Genomic DNA, 16,700 nt, shown 5'->3' with positions numbered 1-16,700 from the left:
TACATATTGCCATACTAGTGTCCTATTCTGCTGCCTTTCCTATCCTCTACTATCCCCCATCCCCTCCCCTCCCATCTTCTCTCTCTACCCCATCTACTGTAATTTATTTCTCCCCCTTGTTTTTTACCCCTTTCCCCTCACTTCCTCTTGTATGTAATTTTGTATAACCATGAGGGTCTCCTTCCATTTCCATGCAATTTCCCTTCTCTTTCCTTTTCCCTCCTACCTCTCACCCCTGTTTAATGTTAATCTTCTTCTCATGCTCTTCCTCCCAACTCTGTTCTTAGTTACTCTCCTTATATCAAAGAAAACATCTGGCATTTGTTTTTTAGGGATTGGCTAGCTTCACTTAGCATAATCTGTTCTAATGCCATCCATCTCCCTGCAAATTCTATGATTTTGTCATTTTTTAATGCAGAGTAATACTCCATTGTGTATAAATGCCACATTTTTTTTATCCATTCGTCTATTGAAGGGCATCTAGGTTGGTTCCACAGTCTTGCTATTGTGAATTGTGCTGCTATGAACATCGATGTAGCAGTGTCCCTGTATCATGCTCTTTTTAGGTCTTTAGGAAACATGGTATTGACAAGAGAGATTGATTCTCCACATCAGAACTAGAGAACTGGAGAGAGAGGAGATGGTGTCTAGTTTCCAAACAGGAGTGCTTTCAGGGGTAGGGGTACAATTAAGAAAAAAGAAATCAAATACAAATCAATTGAAAAATGAACATTATTAGAATCCTGAGTCATTATGTGCAAGGAGGGGAAAATGCTGTCACAATTAGAATTTAAGGTGGGCAGAAATGCATGAAGAGACCCCATTATATTGTCAAAGAAATCCAACTATGGTCAATAAATATAGGTATTTAGCATAGTTACATTTTGGTGATTGAAGACAGTCAATGTTCTGCAAAAGTTCCTTACAAAAGAATGAAGTAGGGATATCTTCATTAGGCGTATCATTATTACTTTTGCTAAACTTACTTTGGAGTTGTGGCAGGAACACTCAGCCTCATCCAAATAAAACACAAAATAGGGCTAGGGATGTGGTTCAGTGGTCGGCTGCCCCAGTGTTCAATCCCTGGCAACATCCACATACACACCAAAAAAATATGCTTTGCAGATTAGAAGCCCATTTTCTTCTGCTGTTAGAGGAAACTGGGTAGGGTTGCTTAGCTTCAGTTTTCATGTTTTACTAAGCTGAAACAAGCCGTCAGCCCTGCCCACCTCATGGTGTTCTAAAAAAAATTTGATGCTTTTTCTGAATGGCTGAACCTTTTTTTTTTTTTTTTTTTTTTGCTTTGGGAAGGCATTCTAGTAAAATAGAAAAAAGTACGCATTTTGGAGTGAGACAAATCTAGACTGGAACCCAGTTCTCTGGTACTCACCACCTGTGAAATCTAGGAGAACTACTTAACACCCTTGACCCTCAGCTTCTTCATCTATTTGCAAAACAATAGTATGTTACACAAAGGTGGTAAGAGGATTAAATGAGCTAACATAAAATAGGCATTCATCAAAATGAATTATCTATCATGAATAAAAGTCATTATCTGTCACCTAGTAGGTACTTATTAAAGATGATTTCCTTCTCCTTAATTTAATACAATTAAAACCACCATCATTCCTATTCTGTGGCTAAGGGTTACACATTGCAATGTTTTTCTGATAACTAATATTACTGATTATGTAGCACATAAACCTCATTCTATAGCTTTTGAAAAATATTTTATGTTTCATTAATATAAATTTCTTTTTTCCTTCCCAAGTGTTGTTAAAACAGCCAGAAAAATATTCTGCTGATAACAAGTGAAAAGCATGATTGACACAGAGTTAGAAACACAATAGTTCTTGCGTCAAACTAATTTTTTTCCAGTCTCACCTTTGTGGCATGCATGCATGCATTCACTCATTAATTTATAGATGATTTAAAAATGCCCACTGTGAACTTGGTACTCACCAACCACCATGGAGGTAGAGTCTGGTCCCATGATTTCTAATATAATCTGCACACTAAAGATATCACATTTATACCCCAAGCCTCAAGCGCTCCCCTGGGCTCAGATGACTCCCACATATATTTGCCAGTCAAATACCTTAGATAGTTATCTAACAAGCATCTCAAATTTATCATGCTCAAAATGCAACTTCAGACCTTCCCACATGGCATACCATTCTTCAGTGAACTAGTCAATGACACTTGAATCCAATTTCTCAGACCAACACCTCAGGCTATTCTTGACTCATCTCCTAGTCCCATGACCCACTTCAAACTCTATCTAGTCAGTGTGATCTGCAAAATACATCCAGAATCTCACTTCTTCTTCCTCGTTCTCACTGCTGCTTCAGCCTATTTAAGATGCATGTAGTTGGGTTGGCCAAAATTATATTAATACTTTTCAAATATTTTCCCTGTGTCTACTCTTGACCACTTTAAATTGACTTAGCAATCTATGATCATCCAATAAAGAAGTAAATCAAGCCAGTCATTCCTGTGTTCTAACTCCCATTGACTGATATTGCTCAGAGTAAAGTCTCTTGTCTTATATGACCCCAGGAGGACCCAGTTCCCCACCCTCTGTTACCCAGCACTCATCTCATCAGATCTTCCACTACTCTTCCTCTTTTGCACTCCTGTTCAGCTACACTGGCTTTCTTGTGACACTCAGACGTGGTGCCAGGAGCATTTCCACCTCATGCCTACAAACTGGCTGTTCCTTCTTCCTGGAGCACCCTTACCTTGACCCCTACACCACCTCCTTTGGGTCTCCATTCAAATGTGACTTTCTCTGTGAGAATTTCCCTGACCTTTCCCTACCTGGCCCCTGCCTGCTTTCTTACTTTCCATTGAGCTTTTTGTCTAACGATCTATAGAATCTCACATCATGTTTACCTTTTGTCTCCCTTTGCTAGAATGTCAGCTCTTCAAAGATCAGAAGGTTGTTTATATTTGTTAATTATTTCATTAGCATTTGGCATATATTTGGCACTCAATAAATAATTGTTGAATAAATCTAATGAATGCATCTGACTCTGGGAATAAACTAATGAATAAGATAAACAAAGTCCTAGCCATCGTGGAGCTAAATTTGGAGAGGAGGGGAGTGAAGGCAATGAAAAAATGATTTTATTACAAGGATACCTGTCTCCAACTCTAATGGGGAAAGAAGGATTCCAGGAGGTAAATGAATTGGCAAGTTACTTAATTGCTCTGAATTTTAGTTTTCTCATCTGGAAACTAGAGATAATCAATCTTTCCCAAAGGAAGACTATATGAGTGAAATGAGATCAGGAACATAATACACTAGCCAGAACTGGCACCTTGAAGATGCATAAAATGTGTTCTGTTCTATTGCACCCTCCTTAAAATGCAGAGATTTTTTTATCTTCACCTAATCCTCTCTATAACTTTCCACTTTGTAGTCTCTGTGTTTAAGAGCCTGTGTTGGCTACTACAAGCCCAAGTAATGAATCAAAATTTGCTGGATCCCTTGAAGAATCACTGCTTGCGTATTTGACCTGATCACCTGATTACTGAAAACTCACCAAAATTAATGCAAAGTGGACATGGAGTTTACAAGGTGACAACCTCAAAAGATGTATTGAAAGGTCTTCTCACCACTTTGGAATTCTCAATTGCATTGAGCTTTAAAAAGCTCCTTCTGGGAACTTTCAGTGGAAGCCATGACCATCTCACTCAGAATTATTATTAGCTTTGTACCCAGATGATATCGACTATAGGAAGTCCAGTTGAGGTGTGGTTATTGCTGATGCTTGAACTATTAAGTTGGATTTCCCCCCTCCCTAGATATATCCTTATAATAGATTAAAACTAGGTACACTAGTTGCCTAATGCAACAGGCATTATTTGTACACTCACACCCATGTACACACACGTATATATGCATATTTGTCAAAAAATACTCAAATGGGCCATATTTATTTATCATAACTGTATTATTGTATATAGTTATACAAAATACACAGATTTAAGATGTCTTGATCAAGTATGTTCTTTCGTGTGAGCTTACACATATACAATTGTGAAATTCAGTGCTCTCTATCAGTTACTTGTATAGTATATACCGCCTGTTTACAGTAAAAGCATGAATATGCACCTTTAGTCACTCCATGAATATGTGCTTGAAATTTTTCATGATAAAAGGCTTAAAAATTCACCATGACATGAGTTCCCTTGGAAATATTTCAAAGAAAAATAACAAGAAGCATCAGCTAGTACTTTCTCCAAATGCTTTCTCACCAGCCACGTGATTCTCCAATTAATCTTTACCCTTTAGGAGGCAATGTGAACCTGTTTCTGTTTCTTAACCACCTTTAATTTTACTTCAGTTTCAAAGAGAGCTATCGAGTTCTTTGATGAATGTGCCATAAATTGAGAATAGGAAACACCAGTCTTCCAAGAAGCTGATCAAGTAAGGACATCACACACTAGCATCCACACCAGGTAAGATTAAAGACCAGAAGAAACGTGCATGATCATGAAGAATAAAAAGTGGGAACACAGTCAAAACTTAGTGAGGCATATGGTCAACATATTGATGCAATTTAATTAGGGAAAATTTTCATTTAATTATTTTCACATATACTTTAAAATATCTTATGTGCTAAAGTATTACACAGGGACCCTACAATTTAATTCTAGGAAGTTCTACACTTGAATAAAATGAAGGACACTTTGAAATTGATGGAAGAAAGAAAATTAGGACCCAAGTCCCTCTTTCACCTGAAACATGATATAACCTGAAATGCAGGAAAACCTCTGGGTCTCTCCCTTGTGTTCGACACGTGGCAAAAGCACTGAGTGAAATCCTATAGAACAGAGATCCTTGGAGGCCTCTTTTTTATTTCCAGAGCTGGAGACTACCCTGCTAACTCTCCATTCGTGGATCTGTGAGGCTAATTCCTAGGAATTTTCCTTCTTTCACAAAAGTCAAATTGATATTAAAGGTCATCATCTTCTGCAAAAAGTATTATGCAGAAAAGGAAACCCATTAAGGCGAGGAAACAAACAGAATCTTGTGCTTGGGGAAAAGAATAATTTATTTGTAGATGTGGGACAATGAGTTATTTGGTCCTTCTTCACAAATGAGATAACTGTCATATCCCATCATATCCCACTACCATGAATTATATATAACAACATTTGGTGAAATATGAAATTCTAAAAATATACTGAAATGCTGGAGTCTTCTTAATGGTTTATTATGATAGGTATTCCTGGTTTTGAAATATCTTCTTTCATAGAAGACAAATGGGGGCGACATTATTTTAGAAAGTCCACATCTTTTAAAAAGATGGATTAAAAGCTCTTTGAGACAGCTGTGCTGTTTTATCAGAAGAACAACATTTTCTTCCTAAATAGTCCTTAAGGGCATTGCATGGAATAATCAGGGGATGTTTGGGGTTCCATTCAAAATTGAAGCCCAAGGAAATGGTGCATAGGAGATGTCAGGATAATTGTTTTTGTTGTGAACATAAACATATGAATGAGGAGAGTAAAGAAAATGGGACTCAAATCAAATCCAGTGGTCCTGTAGTTTTCACTTCCAGAAGACATGTGTTTGTGGTTTTTGTTTGATTTGGTTTTCTGCAGTGCTAGGAAAGGAGCCCAGGGCTTCCTGCCTGCCAGGCAAGTTCTCGACCACTGAGCTCCACCCCAGCCCAACACACACTTTCTTTAGCACTGTGTTGCTGTCATTGAGACCAGGGCTTTGGAGTCAGAGAATACTAGACTTGAATACCTTCTCTGTTCTATAGTAGCAAGTGACCTTGATCAAATTCATCAAACTCTCAAAGCATCTGTATCTTCTCGGATGAAATGGGAAGGTAAATTTGTACTTCTCTCAGTGGTCCTAAGACTGACTGATATAATACATACAATGGGCTTTTCATAGTGATCTTGGCTTAGCGGGGTGAACAAACTCTGCTAAATGGGGGACTATGTCACTTAGGAATAAGTCCATGTGCTCAGATATCATATCCTTAAGGTCTACCCTACTACCTCTGTGTAACTGTGAGAAATGGACTCTGTCCTTCTGAAGGTCAGTTGACAAATCTGAAAGTGGAGATAATACAAGAACTCACCTCTAAAACTGGGAAGGGTAAAGTGCTTACTCCAATGCCTGCACATAATTACAACATGAGCTAATAGTGACAGCCATGACTATAACCTAAAATAATAATATAATCAATATACACCTAATACAGTATTCACAACTTCCAAGCATTTTTTCCTATTCTAAGGGTCTTCTCATTTTGCTCCTTGTCTATTTTCATATCTCTGAAATGCCTCAGGGGAAAAACCCTAAATATATAGCAGATACACAAGGGCACTGTGGAACATGGGCACTGCACCTGTCAAAATGTCACTCATAATCACTTTTCTCTGCTCAAATGTGCACACCTGGGGAAGGTTGAAAACTCAGTCTCCTACATCATCCCCCATTATAGTTGGGTAGGGAACATCTGGCCAATTAATTTTTAGTAGTCTAGGAGGCTGGATCACCAATTACAGCATTCAAGGGTTCTTATTTTCATTAACTTCCCAGAGTTCATGCACACTAGACTGACTGAGCTTGCTGCCCACGAGAGCTTGCATTGCAAACATTCTGGAGAAGAATACAAAGACCCACAGATCATACAAGGCAGGACTGTAATTGAAGCTGATGTTCTTTTCAGATTTCTCCTATAAGTATCCCACATCTCTGTACATAAGCCAAGTTGGCCAAGTTGCAAATCTAAACACTACAGACAAGACAGCAATGTATTTCTGCCAGAAAATGTTTGGAATAACCATAAATCCAGGTAACAGATTTTCAAAATATCCTCATGCATTCTTTTTCTTTAGAAAAAATAAATAAATGTTTTCAGGATATGTATTAGGAATCACCAAATTTTACTTGAGGGGGGTGTCATTCATAAATGATTCTATTATTCTATTCCTGTAGTAACCAAAAATTCATTTTATATTGGAATAACATTAACTAAGAATCTCTGTTTGGGCCCTATGAGGCCCACATTTAGAGGTAGGAGATGTTTATTTGGCTGGCTTCTCTTCTAGGACTCTGTGTTCTATGTAACTACCATTTGTCCAATAAATACAAGTCTCTGACAGTTCTATGGTGAACTCAGCAGGGTCCAGGCTATTATTTAAGGCTTTTTTAAGAATAAATATCAAATAATCTGAAAAGGCATCTTAAAGGGTGAAAGTGCAGCCATTTTTTTTTTACGGTTGCTAACAGTGGGGAATCAAAAGAGAATTTTCTTTCTCAGAAATGCAGGCTTCCACTCTCGCTAATGGAGAATATGCACTTTGCAATGTTTCTTGTGGCACAGAGCTTCAGAACTTGGTTCAGCCCCTGTAAGAATACTGAAGCCAGCAGGGACTACTGGGGAAAGTGGGATCAGTGTAGCTTCTAAAAAATATGTTTCTACATAGACACATGTAGATTTGATGGTAGATGTGTGTGTTTCTAAACATGCAGAAACCTTGAGAGTAGATCAGAAGTTGCATCAGCATCCTGAAGATGCTATCTGAGAAACTTTTCTCCCTACCACAGATGGTATTGGTGGAGTTGCTGCAGCTTACCTCCTCTGCCGTTGGGTGAACATATGAATCCAGCCACACCAATGAGATCCTGTCCCTGAGAATTGGGATTTTGATCTAAATAAGAAAAGAAAGAAAAATGGCAAAGGGCTGAGGCCTTCTGATGGCAGATTCCTTGATGGATCCTCCCCTGGTTTCTGCTACCGATATTTCAAAGCTTTTCTAGTTCCCATCCATGTGGGAGGCTTAATGGTTCAGCCATTCATTCCATGCTATGAGATCACCAACATACAGTCCATTTACTCCTGAATTTTAACACATTACATTAGTCAGCATTTCTCTGTATTGAGTGTAGCCAATAGTTTCTGATTGGTGATGCCTAAACATTCCTGCACTTCCCCCCTTACAAAACTGAAAGCCGGATATGTGGAGTCTCCTCTCCCATGCAAAGCCAGACTATTTACTTAGAATTTAGCTTTTTAAAAAATTTGGTGAATGAAAAGCAGTCTTAAGGATATTAATAATACATTTCTTTAAGAGCAGTAAAAATATGTGTTTTAATCTAATATTTTTCCTTGACTCTGGACTAAAGACTTTAAAAAAAAAAAACTTACTTCTTTTGAGTTTGAAACCCAAATCCTTTCTCAGCACTTGGACAGACCCAGACTATAAGCAAATAGGTTCATTTCTGTATCTGGATGTCGGTGGCAATGTTTTTTCAAGTTTTAAATCATCCACATAGCATGTTAAATTATAGTGCCTCTCTTTCTTCTCTGACAGATTCCAACCTTTTGATTCTCTGCCTTCTTTCTTTGCTACAGTAAATTGATCCTTTAAAACATCCAGGTGCAAATGAATTAATGGTCTTTCTATTGTGAGTGGGAATGATGGAGTCCCTCCCGCTCCTTCTCCACATCGAGGTCCTTTCCCCTTCTGAGAAACCCACATATCAATTAAACTCACCTGCTAATTAAAAGCTTGTTTGGAAAAATCCTTGCTAGTTAGAAGCAATGGAAAGTGTAAAGGTGTCTAAAAATAGAGGCTTTGAATGTCAATTACTTCCTTCCTCCTCAGTTCCTGGTTCCTTGGGTAGAATTTGCTGGTGAAGAGCTAGGTGAGGGAAATAAAAAAGAAAAAAAAAAAGTAAGTATCTTTTTTTTCACCTACATTTCCCTGGGAGTATATCAATTGGTTCAGCAATTTCAGCTCTTTGTCAGCAACATCAGAATACCTAGTTTTTATTCATGCGTTGGAGCACCCTCTCTCACCCCTTACACAGCCACTCAGATTCTGGTATAAAGGCACTGGAAGCCACAGTCCTATGACTGTCAACAATCCAGCCAGAGGTTTTGTGAGCTGGAATATCAGAGGAATGAAAGTGAATGTAGAAATGATGCCCTGTTCTCATTTTTTAAATGACATCGCCTGCTCTCAGATCTTCCAACACTACTCATTCCTGTCTGCCTTTCCGGAGAAATGGGTCCTGAGGGCAGATTTATACCAATAGTGGGTTGTCTTATCTCTCTTTTCTACCACAGACTTAAAAGCCACATTTCTCTAAAGCAACATGCTAACTATCAAACTATATAAAATAAAAGAAAATCATCAAACTAGGATTCAGGAGACTGGGAAAGTCACAAGTTACAAACAAAGCCCCTTTGAATGTTCCAGACAATAAGAACAAATTAACTTATAACCTGCCTTAGAAAATGATGGCTAATTCATTCACTCAATAGATTTTTGGTAAGGGTCTACTATTGGATAGCTATTGATTTAGGAGGTGGAGTTGGAATTGTAATAAAGATCTAGTATCAGTCAACTTGGAGTTTAGTACAAGAAATTGAGTAGCATAAGTTGAGTAGTTTGATAAAAGAAATTACTCCAGTATATGGTAATGCTTGTAATAACACGGAAAAAGCAACTAACACAGACTTGGGAGATACAGCAAGGTTTTTAGAAATAAAGTTTAGATAAAGCCCAAAGGTATTAACTAAATTGCCTAAGAGAAAGAAATAGGAAGAGAGAAAAGATGTTCTGATGTTGTTTTGTGGGCACCATGAAAAAAGACCATGCACATCTGGAGACTGTCCATAGTTCAGTTGACCCCGCAAACAGAGGGTAAAGAGAAAGCCCAGAGAAAGAAAGAAATGCAATGTAATTTTAAACTGTCTTCTGTAATAATTGGAAATCAGGGTTTTTCTTTTTTTAATAGGAAGTATAGACAGAAATGGGAAAAACAAAAGACTCTCCATTTTGTGACTTCCTGTATGATATGCAAAAACAAAACAGGTCATATGACTATGCAGAAAAACTGTTTACCAGAAAAAATAGTAGGTTTAACTGACTTCACATAATTTAGGTCCAAAATAGATATATGCCATAGAGAATTAGATTCACAGGCTGAAGGTACACTGCATGACAGAATGAAGGCAAAATAGCGATTAAAATGGCAAAGCCCTATAAAAGCATCTTGCTGTCTTGGGAAAAAGATTCTCAATATGTTTACGTTTAAAAATAGGATGTGGCTTTTTTTTTAAGAGAGGATATATTTACACTGCGTATCAAAGAGATCAAACTAACATGGAAGTTTTGTCCAAGTCATCTAAGAGTTGGTCAGACCTACTATGTGTAAGCTTTTCTCTAGGATAGCCTTCAAGACTATGCACATGGATTAATAATGCTGATGCATCTTGACATGTATACTAGCAAGGACCATAAATTATTAAAAAGAACCCTCAATCAGAGCTCAGCATGATGGTGTGTTGCCTTGATTCTGGAACATGGAAATGAGAGCAAGGAAATTTCTTCATCACAGTTCTTTCCTGGGTGTCTAATACAGTGCTGGCACAATGATGCAATCAAATCCAAAGGGTATCTTAATAAGTGAAATGCATAAACCACATCTTATCAGGTGATCCCTGGGTGTAGTTTCAATGTAAAGCTGCATCTCAGGATCCCCTTACTATTCTTCCATATCTTGCATTCATCTGAGGCTTTCAGAAACTGTTCCAGCCATGGAATCCAAAGTTCTTAGATAAATTCTACAGCCCCAGATTAACCCTCCAACTTACCAGTCACCCTCCATTGATTTCTTATTGCAGTTAAAACAAAATCTCAACTCTTTATTAAGACCTGTTGTCTGTGACAACACCTCCTACTTCACCTCAACTGTCATCTCACATTTTCTGCACTCTAGGTACTTGGCTTGCTTTCTGTTCATCAAACACACTAAACTAGTTTTCAAATTTTAGAGAGAATTTTCTTCCCCCAGAACTTTCCATGGCTCATTATTTCTTATCAAAAAGTTCTCAGATTGAGATGGGTGTGGTGGCACAAGTCTGCAATCCGGCAGCTCAGAAGGCTGAGACAGGAGGATTGCAAATTCAAAGCCAGCCTCAGCAATTTAGCTAGGCGCTAAGCAACTCAGTGAGACCCTGTGTCTAAATAAAATTTAAAAAGGGTTAGGAATGTGGCCCAGTGGTTAAGTGCCCCTGAGTTTAATCCCTTATACCAAAAAAAAAAAAAAAAAAGAAAGAAAAAAAGTTCTCAGACTTAATGTGACACCTTCCATGAAGCTTCTACCTTGTCTGAAATGGCTGCATTTACCCATCAATATCATCCACTGATGCCAGTTTCCTGTCTGTTGCTCATAGCATGTCTTATTTGAAATTTTTCTGTTGTCTGTGTCTCACCCCAATAAGTCTGTGAGCTCCATAAAGAAAATGAAATTAGAGGGGTGTCTATCTCCACAAGGAGACTGCAAGCAGGTACAGTGTGCATGTTCCTCAGTGCCTTGTGAATGTGTTATAAACTTAGGACTTGTTTTCTTCCAGCATTTCAGAGCTGAAATAAAATAGTTAATGAACAAAACCATAAGACCCTTAAAATAGAAAAATCTTGTAACTTGTGAATATTATCTTATGTAAACATTAATGGTAAATTATTTGAGTCTACACCCATGCTCTCTTACTTGTTATTGTTACATCCTGTTTGTAGATGTGTCCTCTTATGGTTTAAATTTGTACTTCCCTGATTACCAATGATGTTGAGTTTCTTTTTTTCTTTCTTTCTTTTTTTTTTTTTGAGTGGTGGGGGGTGCTGGGTATTGAACCCAGGTCCTTGTGCATGAGAGGCAAGCACTCTACCAACTGAGCTCTATCTTCAGCCTGAGCTCTTTTTTTTTTTTTCATCTATCTTTTGACCATTTATATGTCTTCATCTGAGAGATGTCTGTTCAGCTCCTCTGCTTCAATTTTTATTCGTTTTTTTTTTTCTTGCTACTGAGTTATTTGTGTCCCTTGTATATTTTGGATATCAACTCCTTATCAGATACAGGACTTAGCCACATTTTCTCCTCTGCCAGAGGCTGTCTCTTCACTCTGCTGCTTCCTTTGCTGCATGGAGCTTTTTAGCTCAATGCAAACCTATCTATTTTTGTTTCTGTGGCTTACGCTTGTGGGATCATATCCAAACAATGATTGTCCATGCTAATGTCAAAAAGCTTTTTCCTGTGTTTCATTCTAAGAGTTTTATAGTTGTAGGTCTTATGTTTCTAAGTCTTTAATCTATTTGGAGTTGGTTTTTATATATGGTGTGAGATTCAGGTCCAATTTTATTCTTCTGCCTCTAGATACCCCATTTTTTTCAAGACCATTTATTGAAAAGGCTATCTTTTCTCACTGGGTATTCTTGGCATCTTTGTCAAAGACCAATTCACTGTAAATGTGTGAATTTAATTCTGGCTTCTCTATTCTGTTTCATTGGTCTACATCTGATTTTATGCCAGTACCATTTTGTTTGGATTCAATCTTAAGGAAAAGCTGAAAGACTATACCAAAACCTGTGAGAATTAATGATCAAACAGCAGAGTTGAAGAACATGGAACCAACACACAGTCCCCCATGCTTGCATCACTAAAATTTCTGTAACAATGTAACAATGAAGTACCCAAAAAAGAAATCAAGAAAACAATTAGCAAATTATTTACAATAGCATTTAAAAAAAGGTCCGGAATAAATTTAATCAGGTAGATGGAAGATCCATACAATGAGAACTATGAGGAGCTGATGAAAGAAACTAAAAAAGACACAAATGAGCAGAAACACACACTTTGGATTAGAAGAATTTATAGCACTAAAAGGTCCATAGTATCCAAAGCAATCTATTGACTTAAAGCAATCTCTATAAATTATTCCCATGACATTTTCAAAAAATAGAAAAATAATACTAAAACCTGTCTACAGTCACAAAGGGTCCTGAAAAACCAAAGCAATCTTGAGCAAATAGAAGAGACCTAGAGGCATCACAAGACCTGTTTTAAAATTGTACTCTGAAGCTACAGTAATCAAAAGAGCACGTGGTACAGGCAGACATGCATTTAAGCGAAGAGAAACTACACACATTGCCATCTAAAGCAGATAACTTAGGGCTGTAGCTACTTATTAGCACTTATTCAGGTTTCAGTGGTATACATATTAATTATAACCCTTAACGGCAAAAAAATCCATAAACTCTTTGTTTCTCTGATTCAAAATAAAATTACTTTTAAGTTGAATTTGTTCTGAAGAATCTTTTGACCTGGCAAATGATTTGATGGGCACAGGGCTATAAGGACAAGCACTTCCCTTATCATTTTCCCAAATACTTTAAACTTCAGACAGGTTTTATTAATTGAGCATAAATTATCTTCACTCATACTGGCCATGAAGAAAAATATAGCTTGAAGAATGTCATTTTGTGAGTTCTGTGAATCACTCTTTTATTTTTTTATAAGGATTAAAACCTAGATTGCACCCCTGACTAAATCATTGCAGGACAACTTTGACACAGAAGAGGGAACTACATAGTCATTTTTGTCTAAATTGGGATCATGACCTGGGCAAACAGTATCTTATGTGAACCAAAAGAGATACTCAGACTACTTCTCCAAAGTTTACTCATATCAAATCTCAAGTAGTGCAACAGAGGTGATCACAGGCCCTTACAAGTGGGACTCATGAGCACATTTTATGTTGACCAGCTGTCTATATCATTTCCATAGAAAGGGTATAACTTAAGTTAAGGAGGTGCATAAGGTACTAGTTCAGAAACATGGATGTTAGAACGAGAAGCCTCTAGACTCATGACTCACCTCACTATCCATGAGTTCTTGGACCAATTTGTTATGTGTTTGTAAACCCCAGTGTCCTCACTTGTAAAGTACAGATAGTAATTCTGTGAAGTCACAAGCTTAAATGGGAAAATGAGCATGATTAGAGGAGTACCTAAAAGCTCAAGAAATGATAGTTGTTATTATTATTATTATTATTATTATCCTCTTTATTTTTAAAAGAAAATTTTAAAATTAAAGTGACCTTGTGTAGTTCCTTAAGTGGAAATGCTTTTAATTGACCTTTGAACTTAAGAGATCTAAAAAACACAATCAGTTTTATTTTTCCTTGTTAGTATTTTTCTCTAATTTTCAAATCATTGGCTTGCTTGCTTCATGTCTCAGCTTTTATATCCCTCCTCCCCCCAGTTCACGGTGACCTCTCCATTCTTTTTTTGCAATAATAAAATCAGACTTTATTTTTGCTTCTATTTTCAATGCACAGGCTATAACTCCAGAAATTCTCTTATTTTGCATGGGGTCCTCTCACTTCACCAGTGTCTCTTATAAGCTTCCTAACATGGTTTGCATCTAATTAACAGATATTTAAGCAATTTTTGTTGATGCCACCATTCTTTCTTTATAGCAAATCTTAAGTTCATCTAAGTTGCATTCTTGTGTTTTAACTTGTGGGTGGTGGGAAATGCTACTCCATACCTTCAAAAAGCAATCAGCAAAGCAGATTGACGTGGAAACCTTATGTGTGATGTAGTTTTCACCTTGCCCTTCGTTCTCCTCATTCATGTAATGCAGTTCTAAAGGACCCAAGTCAGAATATGCGCTTCACAAGAGAATGCAAAACTGCTTTCATCCCCCTCTAGGTTAATCATTTATTCTCTTTGAAAAACAGAATTCACCTTTCCCCTCCTCTTCTCAAGTAAGAATGTTTCATTTTTACTAAAATCTGTAAAGATTTCTTACCCTTGAAGTCTGTACATGGAAGAATAACCAGAACAGGTTTTTTGTTGTGGTTATTTGTACATATACAATACACTATTTTTTTTTTAATACTCAACCAGCTGGAGCTCAAGAGATCTGAATTATGTGCTAACTACTCTGGTTAATTAGAGTGCTATTTAATTTCTGTAATTCACCCTAAGCCTGAATAGTGCAAAATCCATTTGACCTGTATCTTATACTCATCAACTTGCCACAAGTCTCAGACCTTTTTAATGATGAACTCTGACTGGTAATCACCTTTGGGCCTCCTGTTCCTTCTCTTTACAAATTAAAAAGAAGTCTGCAAAAACATTCTGGTGCAGGGTGCACTGGCAACACAGTGAGGCCATAGGAGTAGAAAACCATCAGCAGTCCTGAATACTGATGACCAAACAATGAAGTGAAGGCTCCTCCAACCATCCTCCACCTTTGTAGATTTTGCATTTAAAGAAGAAGAAGGAAAAAAAAATAGGGGGGTTGGGTATGGAGAGTCAGCACTCTGGGCTTTGGGGAAAGAGTAGGGGTGATCTGAAGGGGTACATGTGGCCAGGTCCTGCATGTGTGTAATGAATAGGGAGTGGTCCATGATCAGATTGAAGTTTTAAAAATTTCTTGTTACAGGTATAGAAGGAACTAAGGAGGTCATTATTAAAGAGTGCAGAAAGTTAAGTAAGTTTGCTTGATATACTGCTAGCAAGAAAGATAAGGAATTTTATTTGGGCTGGTGTTTTTTGTCATTCAGTTAAATAACATTTGTTGTGCAGCTACTATATGTTAAGGCCATGGCCGATGTTGGGAAAAGAGTTTTGAATACACGAAATAAGAGTCCAAATTTAATAAAGCTTACTTTCTAATTGGAGGGAGATAGGAGGATGAGTGAATAAATAAATAATAGATGCAACTAGTCAGATTATTACAGGATGCTATGATTCAGTGAAAGGGAGACTTTACAAAAGAAGGGTCCTCTGAAGGAAGACGTGGATACAAAGCACCAACTGATAGGCAAAAGCCAGCCACAAGAGACGGAGTAGGGGTGAGTGTGATACAATCAGAAAAAGAAAGAAATTTGTGCAATTGGAGCCAAGTGGGAAGGAGGAGGATAAAAGTTGATGAAGCCAGATAAATAGGACTTTTCAAGTTGGGCAGAGTGTAGATATTAAGGAAAGATCCTCATGGAAGCACACGGTGCATCTGGGATTAGCACCCATGCTCTTGGGTGGCAGCAGAAGTGCAGGGACAAGTAGACACATAGACACATCTGTTCATAATTATTTATTTGGCTCAAGTAAAGATGATGGAGTCAGGGTGGGAGCAGCAGAGATGGACAGTATGGTCAAAATACAATGCTGATGGTCCTTATTGATCCATTCAACAAAGAAATTGAAGGGAAAAGATACATCAAGAAGAGGTTTTGGATCGTGGAATGTGGTACTCCTTATGACACAGGGAAATTTAGGCGCAACCAGGTTGGGAGAGGAGAGCTGTGGTCACAATATTTTTGTCAGGCTACCTTTCACAACATCCATGAGGCTATGTCAGACTGGAAGGCAGTGAAAGAATGTAAATATGATACTTGCTGATAAAGAGGCAGTGTTCTAAGGCCCGGGCATCACAAAGCCTGTGCCTCCCAAGGCCTAGGCATCTTATGGTCTAGACATCCCAATCCCTGGGAATCCCAAGCCCTGGATGTCCCAAAACTTGTTCCTCCCAAGCAGTGGGCATCCCAAGTCTCAGGCATTCCATAGGATGCTTTTGCCTCATAACCTCAATATAACAGACCCAAGACCTAACAAATTCTAGTCTATTGTTTCTGTTACTGTAACTTTTCTCATTCTACTCCTTTTCCACATTTTTGCCAGGACTCCCTTCCTAAAGGGGTGTTGAATTCTCTCCTCAAAAATATTCAACTGAAAATTAGTGCAACCATTATGGAAAGCAGTCTGGAGATTCCTCAGAAAACTTGGAATGGAACCACCATTTGATCAAGCTACCCCACTCCTTGGTTTGTACTTAAAGGACTTAAAATCAGCATACTATAGTGACA

The 16,700-nt window shown here is 37.7% G+C and overlaps 1 protein-coding gene across 1 annotated transcript in view; it reads right to left on the bottom strand.

Moving 5' to 3' along the window:
• Positions 1-7,683, bottom strand: part of Tenm2 (teneurin transmembrane protein 2) — a 1,244,871-nt gene extending 1,237,188 nt beyond the window's left edge. Inside the window, exon 1 of the mRNA XM_058571810.1 lies at positions 7,612-7,683. The gene's annotated coding sequence lies outside the window, so the exon portion shown is untranslated. The remainder of the gene's footprint in view (positions 1-7,611) is intronic.
• Between the last annotated feature and the right edge of the window lie 9,017 nt (positions 7,684-16,700).

The sequence above is a fragment of the Marmota monax genome, unplaced genomic scaffold (assembly GCF_021218885.2).
Source record: "Marmota monax isolate L192 unplaced genomic scaffold, Marmota_monax_Labrador192_F-V1.1 WCK01_AAM20220418_F8-fsc00084, whole genome shotgun sequence".
NCBI lineage: Eukaryota > Metazoa > Chordata > Mammalia > Rodentia > Sciuridae > Marmota > Marmota monax.
The sequence above is the reverse complement of the archived record's forward strand: the minus strand, read 5'-3'. Positions and strand labels throughout refer to the sequence as shown.